Genomic DNA, 25,364 nt, shown 5'->3' with positions numbered 1-25,364 from the left:
ATCTACCCCTTTGACCACCTCTTCATCTCCATTCACGTTATGGCCACCATCTTCTTCGCGAAGTAGTAGTTGAACATGTTCTGAATGAGATTCGTCTCCACTAATGGTCGAGTAGAGGAGGCGTCCCACGAATTTTGATCGTAGGTCATCAAATCATTTCTGAACACGCGGTTTTGCTGGAACCCCTGGAGTTCCACCTGTTCACAGTGGAATGGTCGGTTACCAGGAAAGCAGTGATTGTGTTTGTAGGGGCAAGGGCCTGCAACTCGTTGATGTGATTCAAGGATCTGACCGTCCAGAATTGTGTCATCGACCGCTTTGCGGTGAGTGACGCCAATGACGCGAGAGCCGGTGAGATCGACCATCTCCGACGAAGTGGCTGTAGGTTTCATGAGGTTATCAATCACGATATTCATAAGATGTGTGCCTTGGTTGGAGATAATTTCTGATGGGCAGCCAAAGCGGGTGATGATGTGTTCAAAGATGAATTCCTCACTGACTATGGCTATATTTGTGCAAAGAGGCTTAGCTTCAATCCAAAATGTTTGTGGCTACCAAAATGTATTTGCAACCATTTATGCTATGCTATTGGGCTGATAGGGCCAATGAAATCCAATTTCCAACATAGGAATGGGCTAAGAAGTGCCATGGGGTGCAATGAGGGTTTTTTTCCTAGTTTTGGAATATTATTGTAGCAAATTAGCATGCATAGTATGAGTGGACATATTGGTGTATAATTCAATGTAAATTGGACCACCAATACTTTGCCTTAAGAATGTTTTAGATTGTAGTCTCAATGCCTTAATGTCCTTTGAAAGGACTATTGTGCATAGCATCTAGAACCATAACTTGTTTTTGGTTGCAACAAGTAGAGCATTAGTACGTAATCTAGGCCTTGTTTATATAACTTTCCATTGATTATTGTATATGGTAATGAATTCTAAATAAAATTAATTTCATAGCTGCAAGATAATTCAAAGAAAACGTGATTGATTGTATAATAATTAATCAAATTATTCTTCCAAATATTTATTGGAGACATGGATGTAGTAGTAATATTATAAATTTTGAAATAAGCATCATTAAAAGATTTATCTATAATTTCAAATTCTTTGGATGATCTTGCATGAGAGAAGAAATTGGCAATGACATATTAATGGCCAAGTATGTAGATGATGTCAAAATTATATTTTTAAGTAGCATTATTCGTTGTGCCACTTGAATTGTAAGTAGCAGCTAAATTAAGAAGTATGTTAAGTTATGGTGATCCACCACAAATTGAATTTTTTTTCTAAATAAATAGTGTTGGAATTTCTTGACTATATAAATTGTGGCTAGGGCTTTGGATTCAATAGTTGAGTAATTGCATATTGTAAAATTAAGGAGTATATTAGCATATGTTATAGGTTGATCTGCTCTTTTGTCAAATTATAGGCTAACATTATCTTTGATATAATATTAGAAGCATATGTATGGATATAAAATGGCTGAGTCCTATTGAAAGCAATTGATATTGGATGATTTGTATAAATTAAATAATTCTTTTTAAAGCCTCTTGCACTTTGGATGTTCAATGTTTTATATTTGTATAATTTCATCAATTTAGTGCAATAATAAGAACTATAATTTGTGCAAAGTTCTTTACAAAAGTATAATTGAATGGAGAGATACTACAAAACTATTGTATGCCTTTTTGGTCTTGGGATGGTATCATATTGACAATGTCATAAAGTTTTTCAAGAATCAATAATTTTTCAAGATTACAAACTACATATCCAAGTATGACTTCCCCAACAAATAGAAATATATATTTGTTCACATTCACGCTCACCTTATATCATTGGCTAGCTTAAAAAATAAGTCGTAAGTATTGAATATGGTCTATAGTCTAATCTTATGCAGTACCATCATTTAAGAAAATCTTAAATTTTTTCTTTGAATAAGATTGTAAGATTAACTCTATGATCCATTGGAATGTCATTTTAACTCTAAAGGCCATATATTCAAATTGATATGGTCTCCACTTGGTACAGAAGGTTGTTGTCATAATGTCAGTTATTTAATAGTTAAATAATAGGCATTTATGGTAACTAAAAACTATACCACCGAATGAGTTGAAGCTAATTTTCTTTGCACAAATATATCTATTGTCATTATAGAATTCATCTTTGAACACAACATCATCAACTTTAATTGCCCATAAAAAATTATGTTTGATCAAGAAACATATTTTATGAATACCATGATTCATAACTTGATGCAACATCACTTATTTAAACATTGCACTTTGATAATCTACTACCTACAAGAAAATGGTATGAACTAAAATAAACCTTGACTAGTTTGAAGTTTATTCTAATTCACAAGTATATTAACTATGAAAATTTTAGAATTTTTAATTCTTCTTTAATCCAAATTAATTTACTATTAAAACTTCTTACTTCATCTAAGTAGTCAATCAACTTCTACCATTAAATCACACTTTCAATGGTAAATCACTCATAAATTGTATGCTAAAAATCTCTTTTCTTAATTCTAAATTTATGTCGTTATTTATTGATTTTAAAATTAAATTAAATTAAATTAAATTTTAATTAAAATTCATTCATTAATAAAAAATCATCTATGAATAAAAATTCATTTGTGAATAATAATTCATCTATGAATAATCTTTCATCTACTAAAATTCATCCAAACATTAATTCATCCAACATTATATTGTCCAAATCCTAATTTGTTCTATCCCTGAATTAGGATTTTAAAATCTTAATTTAATTCATCTAAATCTAATCTACTCGTGATGTCATTGCCCTGGAGTCCTCACCGAGCTGGAAGGAGTGCCGCGTTGGTCGGACTGATGTGAATCGACTCCACCGCAATCTACCATGCTCCGCAATCCTTGCTTGTACGCCTAGTTACTAGACAAGCTGTGACAGAGATTGTCCAACGTTTGACATGAGATTTCCCGCCTTACGTTCTATCCAAGGTTATAACTCCAACGCCATCGATGTCAATCCATAGCAATTGTATTCTTCCTCATTGACGGCTCTAACATGTCCCTGCTAATTCTAAAGTTTCTCGCAACTCCACGTAGTTGGCTGCCTCGAAGCACAATCAATACCACCAGCAACTCCAAGGTACAAAATTTCACTGCACAACACCATAGCATCCAAATCCATGGCCTTCCACAAGGTCACAAGGAGAGAGAAATAACAAGGACAACAATTCCAACCACCATACTTTTAACCTCCTTTGAGCAATTGAGGAAGAAAATGGAAGAATAACAACCGACGGGTGCTACCGCAACCTGCAATAGAACTAGAACACAACCGGCACCAAACTACAATTACCCTCACGAAACGAGAGATCACGGTGCAAGAATCTCTCAACAACATGATGACTTGGTGACTTGGTGCCTTGATCAAGGCTACATTAGTGGAACCGTTTACACAATGTCAAGACATGTGCCCCGATCGACGAGGAACTACAGAATCACCTCAAATACATAGACACCGCCACTACACCGATGGCCACCAATATGGTGTTTTGGTGAGGAAAGGTGGCCAATTCAGATTGACAACATGAGAAGGATTAATCAATTAGAGTTCAAAAGCACCGGAAATTTTTGCAACCAATTACAATGAACAAAAAATAAACACACTGTGGCATTCTTGGCATCAATTGATTCTAGTTGGCAATATATTCATCGGCATAAAAATCAACACTTGTCACAAAGGAATACCAAGCACACTTGTTGCCAACCATAAGGGGAACAAGCCGTATAACAAAAAATAGATGACGACTGCTTTGGGTGACAATATCAACCGCTAGAGGATAACTGCCACGCAAGCTTCACTGACTCACTGACCGACGGGATCTACCTTCCAGACCTCTCTCGGTGACCACTTCAATGTGTAGTCACCGCCTTCTCAGCACGACACCCCGTCATGTACTGCGACTCCACCCCACCAAGAATTACTCGAGAAGAAAATAAATTGGTGCAGTAGGTACCGCCGCACTACACAATTCTGAAGCACTACAATCCACCACCATGCACCAGCTGCAAGGATGTTGCAATCGCCTCCACCGGCGATGCAACCGCAATGAAATAATACACGCAAATTAAAATTGGTAGAAAACCACTTGAACAATGCCATCGATCTTTTCGACCAACCGCAACCACTTTCACCGGAAAGCACTACCATCCAACGTCTAGACGTCAACTCATGCGTATTCTCAGCCACCGAAACGGAAACGTGCAAACTGGATGAGCCTCGAATGTACCAAAGCCACAGCCACTATTGTTGAAAACGTCATTATTATTAATATGATCAATTGATACACAATATATATATTGTGAGTACCACTGTTACACCAAGAGTCACAACGCTTCTCACAACTCTTCTCACAACTCTTGTGTAAGGTCAATACAGAGTAGATAGTATTCTACACTAGATACTAGTGTACTATATAGTATAATTCTCCCAATACGCCCACTAATACATTAATCTTCATCCTCGAATTAGACTTCATCTATTGCAAAAGTTCATTCATTATAAGAAATATGTATGAGAAATATAGGATTTCAATCTCCTTTTTGGATGTTGCATTGATGTAGAGCTCTCTTGCAGCTCTCCCACCGCTTCTTCAAATCTGAGAAGGTATGTGTTTCTTTGTTGATTTTGAACTGTTGTTAGATTGTGTTTTATGATTGCTTCATGCACACACCTTTTTTGTTTCAAAGATGTTTTCGCTATTGTTGTTGGAGGCGTTGGTACTATTGAAGATTGCTGCCGCCATGAAGATCGGCTCTATTGCTTACGTATACATTGATAGGGGGCTGGTTGTCGATGTAGGCACCTTTATGGGCTTTGCAATGGAGTCGACCATTGATGCGGGGTCGGCCATGGCGGGCTCTGCTACTGCAATGGAGTCGATCGTGGCGGGCTCCATTGTTGCTGTGGTAGGCTTTGCTATTGCAGTGGAGTTGCCAGCCAATGCAAGATCGGCAGTGGCGGGTTCTGTTGCTACAGTGGCGTCAATTTGTGTATTTTGATATTTTATAGATTTGGAGTGAGGTGGCTTACTATGTGTTCTCCCACTCCATGATGTATCAAAATATGGTTGTTGTAGAAGGTTTGGTGATTTTGAGTAGATCAGCAATGCTTGAATTGTTGTAGAATAGGTTTCTTGTTTTGAATTGAGAGAAATAGGATACATGCCTAGTTGAGATAGGCACTGAAAATGTTTCTCTTTGGGAAGAGATTTTGTAAATATATTTGCTGTCATATGTGTGGTTGATACATATTATAATTTAATTTCCTTGGCAAGTATCTTTTCTCTTGTGAAATGGTATTGTGTATCCACATGTTTGCTTTTGGAGAGATATTTTGGATTTTCACTGAGAGCAATTGCACTTTGACTGTCTGAGTATATGATGGTGGGTGCATGTTAAAGGAATCCAAGTTCATGTAATAATTTTTTCAACCATATGGCTTCAGTGGTTGCTTTTATTAAAGCCATGTAGTCTGATTTTGTGGATGACAAAGCAACAAATTCTTGTTTCTTGCTGCCCTAAGAAATAACTCCTCCAGCTAGTAAGAAGCAAAAGCCAAAAGTGGAGCGATGGGTGTCCTTATCACCTCTCTAGTCAACATCAGGATAACCATGGAAAATATCACCCTGAGGTAATTGTTAATATTTTATTCCGAAGGATAATGTGCCTTTTATATATCTCATAGTTCTTTTCAAAGTTTGAATATGTGTAGGTCTTGGTTTAGAGAGATATTGTGCTAAACTATTGATAGCATAAGCATAATCGGGTCTAGAATTAATAATGGTATTTATTAAACTGCCAACAACTTGAGAATAGGGGTAATTAGATAAAGTAATAGGGTCTTCATTACTTAAACGAATTCTTGGCTGAATTGGGATGCTTAATGGATTGGAATTCAACATATTAAATTCATTAAGTTTATTTGTTAAGTATTTGGTTTGATAGAAGATGATCCATCCTTCTTTTCAATTTCTTAATATGGCATTGCTTAAAGTATAATGGATTTTTCTTTCATCAAACATGTCAAATTCTTGTTAGAGAATATCTTTGACTTACTGAATTAAAGGGAGCTTGTTGCTGTGAAGAATACAGTCATCAACATAAACTGTAATTATGATAAAATCTTGATTATGTTCTCTTTTGATGTATATATATGCATCTAATTTGAGACATTGGTATTTATGAAGGAATAAGTATTGATCTAATTATTGATACCATATTTTAGATGATTGTTTAAGACCATATAGGGATTTATTTAATTTACATACCTTATTAGTATGTATAGAGGATAATCCTTTAAGAATAATCATATAGATGTCTTCTTCTATAAAACCATTTAAAAAGGGTGTTTTAACATCTAATTGATGTATTTCCAAATTATGTTGAGCGGTTAAAGCAAGAAGAACTTTGATAGAGTTAAGTTTGACTACAGAAGAGTATGTCTTTGTGTAATCAATACCTTGAACTTGGGTGAAACCTATAGCAACTAGCGTTGCTTTATATTTTTCAATAATTCTATCAACTTTAGTTTTGATTTTAAAAATTCACTTTGAACTGATTGATTTTTGATATGGAGGTAAATTTGTCATAAGCTATGTATTGTTCTTGTTTAAGGATGTAATTTCAGCATTGATTGCTTGTTGCCATTCTTGAGCATCAATCCTCTCAATTGCTTCTTGAATGGAGTTTGGAGCTTTTAGGTGAGTAGAAATAAGGTGGGTTTGGTGATGTCAATTACATTGTCATTTATATTCTTTTCTATCTTGTATAGATTACAACAATCTTGTGGTTGGTTGAATAACTCTTTTTGGTCTAGAAATAGTAGGAAGATTTGAAGCCTTCAATGTGGAATGTACTTCATCATCTGGAAGAGATAAGGCCTCTTGATGATTTGGTAATGATTGTTGAAAGAAGTCTTCTATGACATCAATGTGAGAAGGGGGTTGTTCTCCCACATTTGAAGGAATATTATGTATTGGAGATTGATCAAATACATATGTTTCTTGTAGTAGTGATATTGATGTAGAAGACATGCCTTGAAAAAAAAAGAAGGATTTGCTCATTGGTCCTTTTTGTTATTGAAGGGTGTTTTAATAATTCTAAATCTAGTAATAGTTCTTCATTGTTCTTTTGTAAGTATGGGATTGTTTGTGGATCATGTAGATTCTCATTGAAGAGAACATCTCTTGAAATAAGAATTTGTTGACTTTGTATATTCATAAGTCTATAGGCTTTAGATTCTTTACTATAGCCTAGAAAGATAGCCTCTTGTGAATGAGAGTCTAACTTCTGTCTTGTTTCTTTAGGAATGAATACATGAACTTTACAACCAAATATTTTAAGGTAGGATAAATTTGGATGTCGTTTGTACCATAATTCAAATGGTATTTTAGTAACTTCTACATATTTTGTAGGGCTCCTATTTTGGAGGTAATTTGTTTTTGGGAGTGCTTCACTTCAAAAATTTTTAGATAAGTTTGAATAGGATAGTATTGCAAGTACTGCTCCTATTAATGTTCTATTTTTTCTTTCAAAAATACCATTTTATTGTGGTGTATAAGCTGCAATATATTCTTGTTTAATACCTTCTTTTTTACAAAAATCTTTAAAATCATTAGATGTATATTCACCTCTACGATCAGATCTTAAGGTTTTACTTTTGAAACTTGTTTGTTTTTCTACAAATTTTTTGTATAAGGTGAATTTATCAAATGCTTCAAGTTTGTGTTTCATCAAATACACTTGGCAATATCTTGTTAGATCATTAATAAATGTGATGAAATAAGTATATCCTAAATGTGTGCCTACTTGCATAAGTCCACAAATGTCAGAGTATATAAGTTCTAACAATCAGGTAGCTCTTTGTGTACCTTACGTAGGAAACTTTTCTTTATATTGTTTACCTTCTATGAAAGGTTGGCATAAGGTAATTTTTCTTTTATCAAAGGAATCAATCCTCTTTGCCATGGTTTGTGTTTGTTAGAGACTTTGAGGATTTATGTGTTCTTATCTTAGGTGCCACAAATCAACTTTATTTAATTGTGTTGTTGCTAGAATAGCAATTTGAGGCTTGTTTGAAAGTATAGTTGTACCTAATTCTTATAAATCAGGGTTTAATTTTCATATTGTAATGGTTTGACCAAATTTATTTAAAAGAATAGTAGTGCCAGCTCTTATGCAAATTTTTCCTCCTGTCTTATCTAGTTCTTTGGTAGAGAATAAATTCTTTGTAAGTCCAGGTATGTATAATACATCAGATATGATCTTCTCATCACCACTTGTAAGTTTGATATTTATATCACCATGTCCTTCTATTATATATGATGTAGTACCATCTCTTAAATAGACAACTTGTTTGTCTTTATGTATGATGTATTTAACAAATCCTTCTAACTCATGACACATATGTTGAGTTGCTCCCAAGTCCACATTTCACATTGAATTTGGATTTTCTTTAACTATAAGTGCTGCCATATATAGTTTATTTGTTTAGGTAACAACATTTGTTTCTTTTTTATTATTACAATTTTTAGTTGCTATTCTCGTTCTGCAATCTTTGATCAAGTGACCTGTTTTCTTGCAGAAAAAATATTTCTTAATAGCAAAATTGCTCTTTTCATGTGGTTTGGAGGTACTACTCTCTCCTTATGAACTTCTCCTGAAATTCTTATTAAAATAAGATTTCTTATTATTATCCTAAATTTCTTACCTATATATAAGGCTGAATTATTATCAGATGTTAAATTCATGTTTTTCATGAATGTTTCTTCTTGGATCAATTTTTTTTTATCAAGGATGTTAATGTAATCCTAGGCTGCCTTTTTAAGGAGCTAATGAAGGATCTATAACTTAGAGGCAAACTTCTCATTAAAGTGAGAATTGCTTCATTATCTAGAATTGTTGATCCTACTGCCAACAATTGTTCCATATGTACTCTAAAGGTATGTATGTGTTTAATAACACTATCACCTTCTCTCATTTTTAAGGTGTATAATTTGTCTTTTAAATACATCTTAGTTACTACATCATGATTCAAATATTTTTACTAATTCTTGCTATGCTGAATTTGTCAATGTGCAAGATTGTATATGTCAAATAATATTGTTTTTTAGGCAATTATTAATTATAGTTAAAGATAAGGTATCCTTGTCTATCCATGCGCTTATACTCCCTACTCTTGTGGCAAGTAAAGCTGGAATTTTGGTAGCTATTTCAGCTTCCATTGATTCTACTGGTAAGAGTTCTTCACCACTTACTATAGGCCATAACTTTTCAGCCTTGAAAACTAATGTTAGTCTATGTTTCCATATGTTAAAATATAAACCATCGAATTTTGGAACATGATTAATGTCCACTTTTTATATCATCTTCAATATTTTTAATTTAAAATTGAATTGTAATTATTTATAAATTTGTTTTTGATCAATTCAATTTTATCTTTGCTTATGGTTTGTATGTTGCTATTTTCAAGTCTCAAATTACTTTTCAAGGTTTGATGAACTTCAAGTTCTTCATCAACCTTTGCTGTTATAATAAATTGTATTGATATTATTTTTATTATAAACTATTTTTATAATTTCAGCAATTATTTTCCTAATAAAGCATTCACTAAAGCTTATTCTGAGAATCAAATATTTCTATAGCTCTAATACCATGTTGAAAATGTCATTATTATTAATATGATCAATTGATACACAATATATATATATATATATATATATATATATATATATTGTGTGTACCACGGTGATACCAAGAGTCACAATTCTTGGTGTAAGGTCATTATAGAGTAGATAGTATTTTACACAAGAGACAAGTGTACTATATAGTATAATTCTCCTAATAACTATTGAATTGCTCTTGTTTCTGTGAATGCTCCAAATACAAACCAACTCTCAACAACAAAGTGAAGGTACTTGAAATTGATTGACGCCTAGCGATGTAGTCTCCACAACACACTAAAAAATAAGAAGACAAAAGTAATATGCTGTCGTCACCACCAAATCAGTAACCATACCATGCAGCTCGAAAGAACATCGACGAGGACCACCACTTTCTGCCACACTCTAGGAAGAAAAAACCAGAAAAAAATAAGAACAAACTGGTGTAGCCTTTCCCACACAACCACACCTATAATAAGCACACTGAAGTAGAGGCACACAACTCATAGATTCTGCCTCATGCGGAGCTCCTTTACTATCACGAGAGATCAATGTTGCAATCTACAATTGCAATACAACTCTCGCTCATCAAATCTTGACTTTATTCAATCTCATCATTCTAGTAAGCACCACCTTTGATAGCAGCATTGCTGCTAGCTCCCACCAATAGAAAATTGCTATAGCCGCAGCACGCTTCTATCACTTGAATAACCTCATAGTTGGATCTTGAGAAAAATACACCAAAAAGATGGAACTTTTGATTTCCAGCTATACGCTATCATATTACGTGCTTTCTTGCTCGAGAATAAGCTGGGCGTCTTGCTGTAGAAGGTAGTATGGAGATTCGCCAATAGTCAAGCAGTCTATCAGTTTTTCACTATTGGAATATAAGCGACTACAAGAATACACCGTAAATCTATACGGATGCCCTTCGACTGCTCGTCAAAGTCCTTTTTGCCCAAGCCGGTATGTCTCTAGACGTTACAGAGAACCCCGAATAACCCAAACTGCTAATCTTCGATACCGCTTTATACTCACGATCTTGTATCCACTGACTGTCTCGTTAGATTAACCCAATAAATTTCATTCACTCCGCATACTCAATCCTATAGACACCCTTTTAATTCTTCAATCACAGATGTAACTTCGATTTCACAAAACAGTCAAGAATAATCAAACCCACTTCATTAAAAATCGCGATTCACCGTTACAACACTGACTTCAGCAACGATTGCCTCAGTCTTCCCAAAACCCTATGAAGAAAAAAAACCCAATTCTCTGTCTTTTTTCCCCCGCCCAAAGCATGAAGCTAGCTCTCTGATCCTTCAAAAAACCCCTCAAAAAAAAAAAAACTTATTCTCTCCCCTCTTATTTCTTAACCTTAATTATGAATTTCTTCAATCTTCCATCTTGGATCTGGAATTGGCTCCCATTTTCAGAGCTTGGATCCAAAATTGGCTCTCGTCGTCAGAGCTTTCTCCTCCGTTTTTACCTTTAAGAGATCCTTTTATCGAAAACAACGTTCTCTGAAACGGCAAAGAGAACAGGACAGCTTGAAACAGAATCGAAACCCCGTAATCAGGACCACATTGAGTCGCCCGACCAATTCAAGTCTCATATTGGCTAAGAGTCCAGTAGTAAGTCTCGGATGTTCCCGTAATTGGATCAAATTGGTCCTTCATGTCAGATTGGCTGAGGTCCGTAGTAAGACCTGGATTTTTCCATAATTACACTGCATTGGGTTGCCCGACCAATTCAGGTCTCATATTTGGTAAGAGGACCCGGATTGGATTCTTGAAATTGGATCCAATTGGCTCTTCGAACCAGGCTCACCCGTCGTGTGAATTGGTCCTTTCCCTTTTTGCTGACTCTCGTTATTGGAATCGAATGGAGCATTTCAGTATGCCCCGGCTGACTGTAACGGGGTGACTGAACCTGGCCACTCAGTATTTGCACTGGAGTTGGTCGTTGCTCCTAATATTCGAGGTAATTGAACATTAATAATAGTCCCTTTTCTTTATATTTTCACGGTATACTCATGTTACAACACGACATCCACCCCCTCTGAACCTGTGCATCCTCCGGTATGCACCAATTTACTCAATTGCTGTTTGATTTAGAATACATCCTCTACGGCTTTGTCCAGTTCGTCTTCGTCACCTTCATTATCCAAATCACTTTCAATCTCTTGTTGTGGAATCTCTATACCTTCATTAAGGTCTTCCATATTCATCTCCGCGTGTCTTCGTTTAAATATTTTTACTCGCTTCCCTGCAATTGGTATTTTCAATTTTGTACCATCTAACTCCCGTAACGAGTAAGTCGCATTATCATGAACAGTTGTTACTATATATGGTCCAAACCAACGTTTTGAAAATTTCCGCAAAGTACTATGTTGATTATCCAGACTATTGTCATAAACAAGTACCTAGTCACCTTCTTCGATTGCTTTAGGTCTCAATCGATGTTGCTTATCGAATCGCGCCTTGTTTTGTAACCTTGTTCTTTTTAACCTTTCCAATGCTATTTGCACATCTTTCGATCTTTGCTCCAATTGTTGAATCCTAATAGCCAGAAGTTCTTCTCTTGTCAATCCATCTTCCTATGGTAGCATACTCCAAGTAAGTATATTTTCTTCAATCGGCATAATTGGTTTTCGACCTGTCATAAGTTCTACTGGCATATATCCTGTTACCGAACTATGTGTCGTTCGATCAGCCCATAATGCAAATGACAAAAGCCATGGCCACTCTTTAATTTTTCCATTACAAGCTTTAATTAATGCTTTTACAATCGCTGGGTGACCGCGTTCGCTTTTTGCATTCCCTTCTGGATTATAAGCAGTAGTCAGTGATAGTTTAACTCCACATCTTTCAAAGAACTTATGAGCTTCTTTTGAATTTAATTCTCCACGATTTGCAGTGATTTTTCCTACGCATCCGTAGCAGCAAATGACATCTTCAAGCAAAAACCTACAAATTTCCTCTGTAGATTTTATCCTCAATGCTCTTCCTTCTACTTGATTTGATAAATCTTCACGAGCTAAAACCAAATATCTCATCTGCCATAACTCAACTAGCATAATAACCAAATCAACAATCCATTTAAAATGAATAGCCAGAGGATACGTAGGATGAAGACCATCTCGATGTCGGATATTAGAATACGATTGACAGATTTCACATGACTCTATAAATGAGAGCACATCTCGATACATATTTTTCCACCAATATCGTTCCTTGAGTTTAGCAGAAGTAGCCCAGATTCCTCTATGCCCTGCCCATAAATTATCATGAAACTCCTTTAATAATTTTAGTTTTTCTTCCTTTTTGCCTATCACTCGTTGTGGCACCCAAATTCCTTTCTTCGGTCTCTTCCATAAGAATCCATCTGGAAGCAAAAATCCATATGCTTTTTTTCTTATTTGTTTGAATTTTTCTGTAGACCAATTCCCCTGCTTAGTCAAGGTATTCAAGTAATGACCAATATTCAATAATTCTCCTTCATAAGATTCTTCAAGAAATAGTCCTTTAGCTTTCATAGCCGAAACAACTTTCCAAAGTTCTCTTTTGACTTGTGAATATGTACGCTGACGAATACTTAAAACTTTAGCTCCAAATCGAACTGCAAATCTATTCCCACTGGAATCATCTTGACCCATAGTCCATCCAATGGCAATTGGACTAGCGTCCACAGTATGTCACGGACATACATATAATTACCTATATGAATAGATAAAAGTATGTAAAAGTAGATAAAAGTAGGTTAATTGTGTAATATCTTCTAGAGAAGCTTCTTAGAAGCTTCATAGACGCTGCTTTGACTTTATAGGAGTCTATAGTTGACTTTTAGGTTAGAAACTTGGTCAACAAGTTAGCCATGTGCCACACATGTTGGAAGCTTAAAGAACAAGCTAACTACGTGGTCCATCCATAGAAAACTTGCCTTGCAAGCAAAGGCATGTGGCCTAGAAAGTCAACATATATTGGAGGTCTTATAGAACATCGCCACGTGGCTTCTAGTTAGATAGTATATATAGAGGCAAGAGTGAAGCCCTCTTCACTCTTGTCAACTCCTTTCTTGCTTCTAGTCTAAGTTTCAAGGGTCTCTAGTTTTCTTGTATTTTGGCAATAGCCATTCCAGTTTCTTTCTTAATATACATATTTCTATTTTGTCCTATTTCTTTTTGAGAAAAGTCTCACTTACTCTTTAGCTTTCATCGAGTTCTTGTCCTTGACAGATTGACAAGAGTACACTTACAATATCAGAGCTTTGTCTTTTCTTGATTAAGAGTGGATTACCCCTTTTTCTTGATAAGACATAAGCGCATTAGAAGTTGCGGATTACCCTCTTTTAAACTGATATTGTTCTTAGTATTTTCTTTGTTATCAATTCCTCTCTTCTATTTGTTTTGAGCGTTATTAGACATCTTCTCTTTTCTAAGTGCTACTATGGCAGAGCTTGTTGAAATGAAGAGTGCAATGGCACAGATGCAAGAGCAATTGAGGGAGTTAATGCTTGCGATGCATCAACTCAATTTACCACCACAAGGAGCAACAAGAATGGTAGGAAGTGAAGATATAGAGATGATTGGGGCTGCTTCAACATCTACACCAAACCATGTCCCTTCTCCCAGAATGGAACACCCTTCGAGTGTTAGAGAACCGAGAGTTGCCTTGCCCGAGAAGTTTGATGGTACCAGATCCAAGTTTCGAGGATTCATCAATCAGGTCCAACTAGTAATTGAACTTCAACCCCAGAGCTATCCAACTCCAGGGTCACAAGTTAGATTCATTGGTACACTCCTTTCAGGTTCAGCATTGTCATGGTTTTCATCTTTTCTTGAACGACGAGATCCAATATTGGATAATCTGGAGGCTTTTTTGGCGGAGTTTCGATCCATGTTTGGAGAACATGATGCAATTCGTGTTGCAACCAACAAGATCCGTATTTTGCGACAAGGCAATCGATCAGTAACATTATATGCTTCGCAATTTCGACAACTTGCAACTGATATCAAGTGGGATGATGCCGCACTTGTGAGTCAATTTCTCTACGGATTACAATATGAGGTAAAGAAATTGATGCTTAATTTACCTGATCCTCAAACATTGAGTCAAGCAATTGACTTTGCTGTGAAGTGCGACAATCGACTTTTTGAATTTCGATCCGAGAGTCGTACAAGTGGGCCTCAACGTTACTACAATTCAATGGCAACACCGACGTCTCCTCAACACATACCTTCGGAAGTAGAGGATATGCAAATTGATGCGGTACGTTTCAAACCTCTTACTGAGCAAGAAAAGTCTCGTCGTCGACAAGGAGGATTGTGCTTATATTGTGGAGAACCTAAGCACACTGCTCAACATTGTCCAAAGAAGCGACGTAACTACAAAATGAGGAGTACGACTGTCAAAGAAGACAGTATGTCGGAAAACGAGTACGTCCAGCTACAATAGGGACCGTGCGGCTGGAATCTTGTACAACTTCTAATGAAGGTCCTATCCTCTCCTCAGAACCATCTCCTTGTTTTATAATAGATGTGCGTTTAGGACCTAATAATTACAAAGCCTCTGCCTTGATAGATTCAGGAGCCTCAGCTTGTTTTTTAGATGAAGAATTTGCTAGATGTCATAGAATATCATTAATACAAAAAACTAAACCTGTACACGTAGAAGTTATAGATGGTCGTCCGTTGTCTTCTGGAGATGTAACTCACGAAACACTTCCTGTAGATGTAGTAATAAATGGTCATAGTAGTTGCGTAATTTTTAATATAATTAGATCTCCCTCTAATCCAGTAATTTTAGGCTTATCATGGTTAGAAAAGTATAATCCTCGAATAGATTGGATTTCTCGTAAACTTGATTTTCCTCGGAGCATTAGTAACAGTTCTATTAATCAAGTAAAAAACCATGAGTCTAGTATAGAAAAACCCGCACTTATAGGTGCAAAAGCATTTATACACGCAGCAAAAGAAGGATCAACTTTTGCTATTTATGCTGCACCTATTTCTGAAAGCGTAAAGACTTCAAGTGGCATTCCAAGTCAATATCAGGATTATCAAGACGTTTTTGAGAAAAAGAATGCAGATATTCTTCCTGAGCATCGCCCATACGATTGTTCAATCGATCTCAAGGAAGGAACTCAGCCACCATTTGGACCAATTTACAGTTTATCGCAAGATGAGTTGGCTGAACTCAAGACATATATTGACGAGAATTTAGCGAAGAATTTCATACGTCATTCAAAATCTCCAGCAGGAGCTCCAATTTTATTCGTAAAGAAAAAAGATGGATCTTTACGAATGTGTGTTGACTATCGAGGACTCAACAAGATCACAATCAAGAACAGGTATCCATTACCTTTGATATCAGGACTCCTTGACCAGTTAAATCAAGCTAAGATCTATACAAAAATAGATCTAAGAGGAGCATATAATCTAGTACGGATCAAAGAAGGAGATGAATGGAAGACTGCGTTTCGAACCAGGTACGGACACTTTGAATACAATGTCATGCCTTTTGGACTCACGAATGCACCAGCTGCTTTTCAACATCTCATGAATGATGTATTTCGTGAATTCTTAGACAATTTTGTCGTCTGCTATCTAGACGATATCCTGATCTATTCCAAGAACGTTGAAGAACATGAAATACATGTTCGTCAAGTATTACAAAAACTTAGAGATGCAGGATTGTACGCCAAGATGGAAAAGTGTGTATTTCACACTACTCAAGTTGACTTTTTAGGATACATCATTTCAAATGATGGTCTCATGATGGATTCTAAGAAAGTCCAAACAATCATGGATTGGAAGATTCCAAAGACTGTAAGAGATGTCCAATGTTTCTTGGGATTTGCCAATTACTATCGGATCTTCATCAAAGACTTCTCACGAGTTGCAGCTCCACTTACACGCTTGACTAGTAAAGATAAATTTCAATGGAATCAAGAAGCGGAAGCAGCATTTGAAGCCTTGAAGACATCGTTTGTCTCTGCACCAGTCTTATATCGTGTTGACTTTTCCAAGGTATTTTTTATGGAAACAGACGCATCGGATTTTGCCTTGGGTGCAGTTTTATCACAAATGGGAACAGATGACAAACTTCATCCGATAGCTTTTCATTCAAGAAAATTCTCAGCAGCCGAGATCAATTATGAGATCCACGATAAAGAACTTCTTGCGATCGTGGATTCCTTTCAAGAATGGCGTCATTATCTAGAAGGCGCTTCTAGTCCAGTCACTGTGTATACAGATCACAAGAACCTCGAGTATTTCATGTCAGCACGCGTGTTGAATCGTCGTCAAGCTCGTTGGAGTATGTCTTTGTCAAGATTCGACTTCATTATCACTTATCGGCCAGGAAAACAACAAGGTTTGTCCGATGCCCTGTCTAGACGTTCTTATTTTGCACCAAAAGAAGGAGATGCAGCTTTTGAGCAACAAAGAACGGTCCTCTTGAAACCGGAGCAATTTCATCTCCGAGCAGTGAAATCAACATTGACTGTTGATTCAACTTTTCTCAAGCAAATCCAGTCCAGTATGTCCTCAGACCCTCTTGTTCATGATATCGAGAATAATTCTTCCAAGTCTCATGATTCTTCTAAGTTCGAGTTCAAGAATAATCTATTATATTTTGAAGGACGCCTATATGTTCCAGAAGGAAAAGCACGTTTGCGTGTTCTTCAAGCACGTCATGACTTTCCAGCAGCAGGGCACTTTGGATATAATAAGACTCTGGAACTCATATCAAGAGATTTTTGGTGGCCACAAATGTGGAAGTCAGTCAAAGACTTTGTACAATCATGTGATATTTGTTCAAGATCAAAAATTCCTCGACATCGACCTTACGGACTTCTTCAGCCATTACCTATACCAGAACAACCATGGTCTTCTGTTTCTATGGATTTCATCACAGATCTTCCAAACTCAAGATCTTATGATTCTATATTTGTGATAGTAGATCGTTTCACCAAGATGGCACATTTTATGCCATGTACAAAATCTATCACAGGTGAAGAAACAGCTAAGCTTTTCATTGATAATATCTATCGCTATCATGGATTACCTAAAGATATCATATCGGATAGGGGAACTCAATTTGTGTCGAGATTCTGGAGGACTCTTTTCAAGATTTTAAAAGTGGACATAAAGCTATCTTCAGCTTTCCATCCTCAAACTGATGGACAAACAGAGCGCGTAAACCAAGTCTTGGAACAGTATTTAAGGTGTACCATCAACTACCAACAAGATGATTGGACAAACCTTCTGCCATTGGCAGAGTTTGCTTATAATAATACGGTACATTCCTCCACGCAACAAACACCTTTCTTTGCCAATTATGGCTATCATCCACGACTTGATACTTTTGATTTTTCAAAAGTTGATAATCCTGCAGCAGAAGATATGGCAAATCGGTTGTCAGAGTTACATGCAATAATGAAGGCGCAGTTGAAGAAAGCTCAAGAACGACAAAAGATAAATGCAGATGTATATCGTAAAGAGCAACCACAACTCAACGTGGGTGATAAGGTATGGCTACTTCGTCGCAATATCAAGACCACTCGACCTTGTGACAAATTGGACTATCGTAGGCTTGGCCCCTTTTCTGTTTCTGAACAGATCAACCCAGTTGCATATCGGTTACATCTACCGGAGTCAATGAAGATCCATCCTGTATTCCACGTGTCTCTTCTTGAACCATATAAGACAGTGGATATACAAGGAAGAAGACAAATGCCACCGCCTCCTATAGAAGTAGATAATAATGAAGAATTTGAGGTGGAAGAGATATTAGACTCAAGGCGGTGCCGAAATAAGCTAGAATATCTTGTTCATTGGCGCGGATATGATATTAGTGAGCGCACATGGGAGCCATCCAGGAATCTAGCAAATGCATCAGCTAAAGTCAAAGTTTTTCATCAACGACATCCATCAAAACCAAGATGAAAACCTCTCTTATAAAAGAGACAAGATTGAGGCAAGATAACATTCAAATTCCTATCCTTGTTTGTAACTTCTTTGCATTTGTGACGCTAATTAGATGGAGAGCCAACAACCAGCGGATTCAACTCAAGAACCTTCGTTTGTTGACTTACCGGATGAGACATTACGATTGTCACAACCTTCAAGACGACGCAACCGAGATGAAGATCCTCAAGAACGACATGTTCTTCCTCGAATAGATGGTGAGATACAACGCGTTTGGTATCACGACCTTGGAAGAGATTCTCGATGTTTGGTGATATTATTGGAGATAGAAACGACTCCTGATGGTGTTTCAAATGTATTATTTGAAGGAAGTTATGAAGGCCTCAACAGTGATCAAATAACAGGGTGGTCTTCTCGCCCTGGAATGGGACACTATCGATGGCTAAGAGGACCCATCAACTATCTTCGAAGAGAACAAAGATCAGAGTATGTAGCAAATACAATTCGCCGCATATTAGATTTTCTCAATATATAATCACCGCTCCTCGTGGAACTCGTCCCTAGAAGGGGGGGTAATGTCACGGACATACATATAATTACCTATATGAATAGATAAAAGTATGTAAAAGTAGATAAAAGTAGGTTAATTGTGTAATATCTTCTAGAGAAGCTTCTTAGAAGCTTCATAGACGCTGCTTTGACTTTATAGGAGTCTATAGTTGACTTTTAGGTTAGAAACTTGGTCAACAAGTTAGCCATGTGCCACACATGTTGGAAGCTTAAAGAACAAGCTAACTACGTGGTCCATCCATAGAAAACTTGCCTTGCAAGCAAAGGCATGTGGCCTAGAAAGTCAACATATATTGGAGGTCTTATAGAACATCGCCACGTGGCTTCTAGTTAGATAGTATATATAGAGGCAAGAGTGAAGCCCTCTTCACTCTTGTCAACTCCTTTCTTGCTTCTAGTCTAAGTTTCAAGGGTCTCTAGTTTTCTTGTATTTTGGCAATAGCCATTCCAGTTTCTTTCTTAATATACATATTTCTATTTTGTCCTATTTCTTTTTGAGAAAAGTCTCACTTACTCTTTAGCTTTCATCGAGTTCTTGTCCTTGACACAGTAAGAATCACTGGTCTATTGCACTTATAATCAACCTTCTTCAATATTGGAGGTTACATCAATAATTTCTTCAATCTTTGCATTGACTGAATATGCCTTTCTTCTCATTTAAATCGGTAACCCTTGCATAACAGTTCATATAATGGATCTGCTATGTGAGCAAAATGAGGGATCCAGATTCGATAAAATACGCATGCATCCAAAAACCTTCGAACCTCTGTTAAAGAATCACAATCCTCTTTCATCCTTCCAATTGCATCAACTTTAGTCGGATTTGGTTTTCTTCCGTAAGATCCACATAAATGTCCAACAATCACAACCTCTTGTACTCCAAATACAGACTTCATACCCGATAATGTAAGATGAACTTCTCCAAGCCGAGTTAAAATCTTTTCACAATCTTGTATATGATCAACAACATATTTGCGACACTCCCTCGTATCTAAAGTTTCATCCTTGTCTCCTTCTCTGCACCCTTTTATAAGAACATCATCCAGAAAAAGCAGTCTTTTTCGGAATAAAATCTCTCAATACCTTATTCATCCCATTCATCATATGAGCAACTGAGTTGGTCGCGCCTTGAGAAAGAGTGCACATTCTAACCAATCCAAGTGGTGTCCTCATTGTTGACATATCTCTACTTCCTTCGATAAGTTGAAATTGATCATAACCTGAATACAAGTCATCCATTGAATAGATCGCCCTTCCAGCAAACGCCTCAGTAAATTCATCCACAATAGGTCCAATTCTTGCATTCCTCACAGTTACTGCATTCACCAGTTGCATATCTTGAATAAACCGTAGTGACCCATTCTGCTTAGGTACCGTAAACCATCGACTAGAATATGGCGCAAATGAGGGTTTCAATATTTTCATCTTTATCTTTTCTTTTAATAGTTCCACCAATTTAGGTAAATGTGCCCTCGGTACTGGAATCGGTCTTAGATTCCAAGGTACATGCGGTATAGTGAAGATAACCATAGGTGTTATAATATTCGGATCCACACACCCAATTTCATGAGATTCGAAAGCAAACGATCTACCTTGTTTAGCCAACATCTTTTTGAACCAAATAATTTCTTCCAGCAATAAAGAACCATCAGAACCAATCTTCAATTCTTTAAAAGTCTCTTTAGTAAAGTAATGTCCAATACTCAATTCTCCAATATACCAATAAAACTCGCATCAAAGGCAAACAACATACCTTGTCCATTCTCCAATATACAAATAAAACTCGCATCAAAGGCACCTTCATCTCGCGAGAGTACCTCCTCTTTTGTACCTCCATAATCTCGCTTTACAGTGGTATCTCCCCAAAATCCTTAAATCCTTCAACAATCTTTGGCAATGGTTTCTCCCTCAACGTATCTCGATTCCGTTCATGGTTAGGAGGTACTGTTAGAAATTGTACAGCTTTCCTCCCATCTTTGCTCCGTACCCTTGCATAAGCAGAACCATCGTCAAGTACTTTTATATCCATCTGTGTTGCCGTAATATAAGGTTGTCCTAAAATCAACGGATAAGACGTTGTATCTTGAACAAAGAAATGTTGCTCCATCGCAACATCCCTAATCCAAATTTTGACATCTGGACAAGCTCCATATAATTCGCCCCGTGTGTTATTAGCTGTGCGTATTGCCCATCCATATTCCATATCAATTGGCCATTTTTGCTTCTTATAAAGATCTTTAGACATGAGATTTATTTCAGAACCATGGTCGACTAAAGCAACAATTGGTTCTTCTATATCTCCTACTTTCACCAATACCTCAATAGTTGCCCTTGCCCAATGCTTTTGAGTATAATGGTTCAAAGCTTTCATTTCCTTATCACTATAATCTTTGAAACGTACTCGTTGATTATACCCATTCTTTTCATTTGTTGGTTGCTTGTAACCAATATCAACCTCTTCTTCATCTTTATATATTTTTGCATCAATAGCATGACTCATTCCAGTTTCGCCCATTAATTACCTCTTTCGATTAATGCTGTCAATGATAACATCATGAAACTCCTTCTTTCCAATTTCTAAGACTTCTTTCAATGTGAATTCCACCTTAGCATTTAATATATGTTCTTCCAACATCCCTTTCAAATTTTTTGCCCCGTCAATATTTGAAAGTAGTTTATAAGCAATTGATTTGCCCTTATCTTTTGTCTCTTTTGTTTTTTCTTCCAATAATGCTGAGGTATCCTTTACAGGCAATTCTTGTGAAGTTGCCTCTCGAGCCTTGTCTCCTCGAGTTTGCCTCTTAGAAAAATTTCCTTCTATCGTATCATCAAAATTTCCTCGTCTCTTTTCTTCCATCAAAGCTTCATGTTGGCTCTTAGCAATATATGCATGAGCTGAAAGAGACTCAACAGGATCCTCCCAACCTGTTCTACCTCGTATTGTAGCTGCAGTCCTCAATAACGCTTCTAGAGGTAATTTCCCTTCTTGCATTATAGAAACGACAGAAGCGCAAAACTCACTAGTTTTCGTTCTTCCACCAAGGTCATCATCTACTCTAGCACCATAACTTGCACTTTCTCGTGCTGCTGTTTCATGCTCTTTTAGGTAATCTTGAACCAATGCTCTCATTCCTCCCTTGCCAAAATTGGTTTGAAGAAGATCCTCCCTATCTTTTAATGCTATCTTCCCATCTTTCCAACAAATAATTCCTTGCCGTATCATATTATTAAATTCATTGCAATCTTTTTTAGTATATGAAGCATCATCACACCAAATGTATCTTTGTGCGTATCCTTGTTTTGAAACATTCTTCGAATTGTTTGTAGAAGTATTCTCTTCAATTCTTGCCAATTTGATTTGAAGATCTTGCATTCCTTGTATAATTTCTTCCATCCCCATATCTGCTTTCTTTGATAAGGATGTCGAAGGTTGAACTATAAGCATTGTTTGTGGTGTTGTACGTACTGGAGCTTTGGGTGCTTGTACTGTTTTCGGAATATTTCTTCTATCCTTCCTCCTTTCTCTTTTTGTAAGCAACCCCATCGCATCTTCAACGTTCTTCCACTTTGTTGTCAATCCTTCATCTTCTTCTTTGTCTTCAAGAAGGAGTTCTAATTTCCCTTGCAATTCTCTATCAGCAGCTTGAAGAAATAGATCAACTTTGTTCGGCTCCAATGTCAATTTTTCTACCTTCAATAATTGAGAGTACTGCCTCTCAAATTCTCTTAGTAACACTGTTGCTTGCAAATTCTTATTAGGCCGTTCAATCCATTTCTGAAACAGCTTCTTAGTAACGCGATCCGCATCTTCCAAGAAATATTCGTCTTTCAATGCATGTGAAAAAACCTCCCATGAATTCCCATAACGATCCGTAATCGATGTAATATGGTCTCGTATCTCCAATATCGTGGCAAGTCTAAATAGTTCAACCATTTTCTTCTCAGAAACCCGATTTAATTCCATTTCACGAACATAACATCTTAAATACCTTGAAATATTCCTTCCATCAAATTGATCAATTTTATTGACCACTGTTTGCAATGCTTTGGTTGCCAAAGCTTCCTTTCGATCATTGCTTTGCTGTTGCTGCATTGATAATGAGAAGGCTTGAAACATACTAGCAATAGACGGATCCATGTGCATACCTTGTCCTTTAGAAGAATCCCCACTAGAAACTCCTCCAAATAATCCTTCAAAATTTTTATTTTCATTCTCCATAAAATAAAAATAAAATCAAACAAAATCCAATACCTTGTACCTCAAGCTCTTACGTCGGGTTCACCACTTTTGTCATATTATGTGCTTTCCTGCTCGAGAACGCGCCAGGTGTCTGGCTGTAGAAGGTAGTATGGAGATTCGCCAATAGTCAAGCAGTCTATCAGTTTTTGACTGTTGGAATATAAGCGACTGCAAGAATACACCGTAAATCTATACGGATGCCATTCGACTGCTCATCAAAGTCCTTTTTGTCCCAGCCGGTAGGTCTCTAGACGTTACAGAGAACCCCGAATAATCCAAACTGCTAATCTTCGATACCGCTTTATACTCACGATCTTGTATCTACTGACTGTCTTGTTAGATTAACTCAATAAATTTCATTCACTCCGCATACTCAATCCTATAGACACCCTTTTAATTCTTCAATCACAGATGTAACTTCGATTTCACAAAACAGTCAAGAATAATCAAACCCACTTCATTAAAAATCGCGATTCACCATTACAACACTGACTTCAGCAACGATTGCCTCAGTCTTCCCAAAACCCTATGAAGAAAAAAAACCCAGTTCTCTGTCTTTTTTTCCTCACCCAAAGCATGAAGCTAGCTCTCTGATCCTTCAAAAAACCCCTCAAAAAAAAAAAAACTTATTCTCTCCCCTCTTATTTCTTAACCTTAATTATGAATTTCTTCAATCTTCCATCTTGGATCTGGAATTGGCTCCCATTTTCAGAGCTTGGATCCAAAATTGGCTCTCGTTGTCAGAGCTTTCTCCTCCGTTTTTACCTTTAAGAGATCCTTTTACCGAAAACAACGTTCTCTGAAACGGCAAAGAGAATAGGACAGCTTGAAACAGAATCGAAACCCCGTAATCGGGACCACATTGAGTCGCTCGACCAATTCAAGTCTCATATTGGCTAAGAGTCCAGTAGTAAGTCTCGGATGTTCCCGTAATTGGATCAAATTGGTCCTTCATGTCAGATTGGCTGAGGCCCGTAGTAAGACCTGGATTTTTCCATAATTACACTGCATTGGGTTGCCCGACCAATTCAGGTCTCATATTTGGTAAGAGGACTCGGATTGGATTCTTGAAATTGGATCCAATTGGCTCTTCAAACCAGGCTCACCCGTCGTGTGAATTGGTCCTTTCCCTTCTTGCTGACTCTCGTTATTGGAATCGAATGGAGCATTTCAGTATGCCTCGGCTGACTGTAACGGGGTGACTGAACCTGGCCACTCAGTATTTGCACTGGAGTTGGTCGTTGCTCCTAATATTCGAGGTAACTGAACATTAGTAAAAGTCCCTTTTCTTTATATTTTCACGGTATACTCGTGTTACAACATGACAACGCTGATCACAAAACAAAATAATAAGAATAATAAGAAATACTAATAAAATTAGATTTTTTTTTTTTTTTTTTTTTTTTTTTTTTGAATTGATTTGAATCAATTCTTCTTTCTTAACTTCATATCTTAATTAAGAATCCACAATGACTAAGCTATTTTGATTGGACCATCATCTAATATTAGCTAATTTAAAAAAAAAAAAAAAAAAAAAAACTATTCATCTTGGAAGTTTGTCTTAATAAATCCTATCCTAGGCTGCATATCTGCTATTAGCAATCTATTTTCTATTTTTTCGTAAAGCTTCTACTACTAACTCTTGAAACTAATGATTTAAAGCATAATAAGAGTATTTTTTAATACTAAATACTCAAAGAAGATAATTCAGTGATTCACAAATAGATAGAACAATGGTTTTATCAATACTTTTAGATATAAAGCTAAAACCAATTGGATATTATATTTTTTTGTAGACTATCGGGGATATTGTATTGCTTATAAAATAATAACTTGATATAGTTCTTTTTAGATAGTTTATAAAAGCCAATCCCTATTATCAATAAAATACATTGTTCTTAT

General features: G+C 36.5%; 2 long non-coding RNA genes across 3 annotated transcripts; one reads left to right on the top strand and one right to left on the bottom strand.

The window, feature by feature from the left end:
• Positions 1 to 2,659: 2,659 nt before the first annotated feature.
• Positions 2,660 to 4,348, bottom strand: LOC112279754 (uncharacterized). The gene is made up of 2 exons (XR_002969140.3): positions 3,882 to 4,348; positions 2,660 to 3,150 (listed from the first exon to the last, which is right to left on the bottom strand). It is a non-coding gene; the product is annotated as an uncharacterized LOC112279754 (long non-coding RNA).
• A 58-nt stretch (positions 4,349 to 4,406) lies between these two features.
• LOC149989477 (uncharacterized) lies at positions 4,407 to 5,333 on the top strand. Of its 2 annotated transcripts, none has more exons than XR_016502382.1 (2): positions 4,407 to 4,661; positions 4,837 to 5,333. It is a non-coding gene; the product is annotated as an uncharacterized LOC149989477 (long non-coding RNA). The 2 variants fall into 2 exon arrangements; XR_016502381.1 differs by having other exon boundaries at positions 4,414 to 4,661; positions 4,857 to 5,333.
• The last annotated feature ends 20,031 nt before the right edge of the window (positions 5,334 to 25,364 follow it).

This window comes from Physcomitrium patens, chromosome 3 (genome assembly GCF_059467195.1).
Source record: "Physcomitrium patens ecotype Gransden chromosome 3, ASM5946719v1, whole genome shotgun sequence".
Lineage (NCBI taxonomy): Eukaryota > Viridiplantae > Streptophyta > Bryopsida > Funariales > Funariaceae > Physcomitrium > Physcomitrium patens.
The sequence above is the reverse complement of the archived record's forward strand: the minus strand, read 5'-3'. Positions and strand labels throughout refer to the sequence as shown.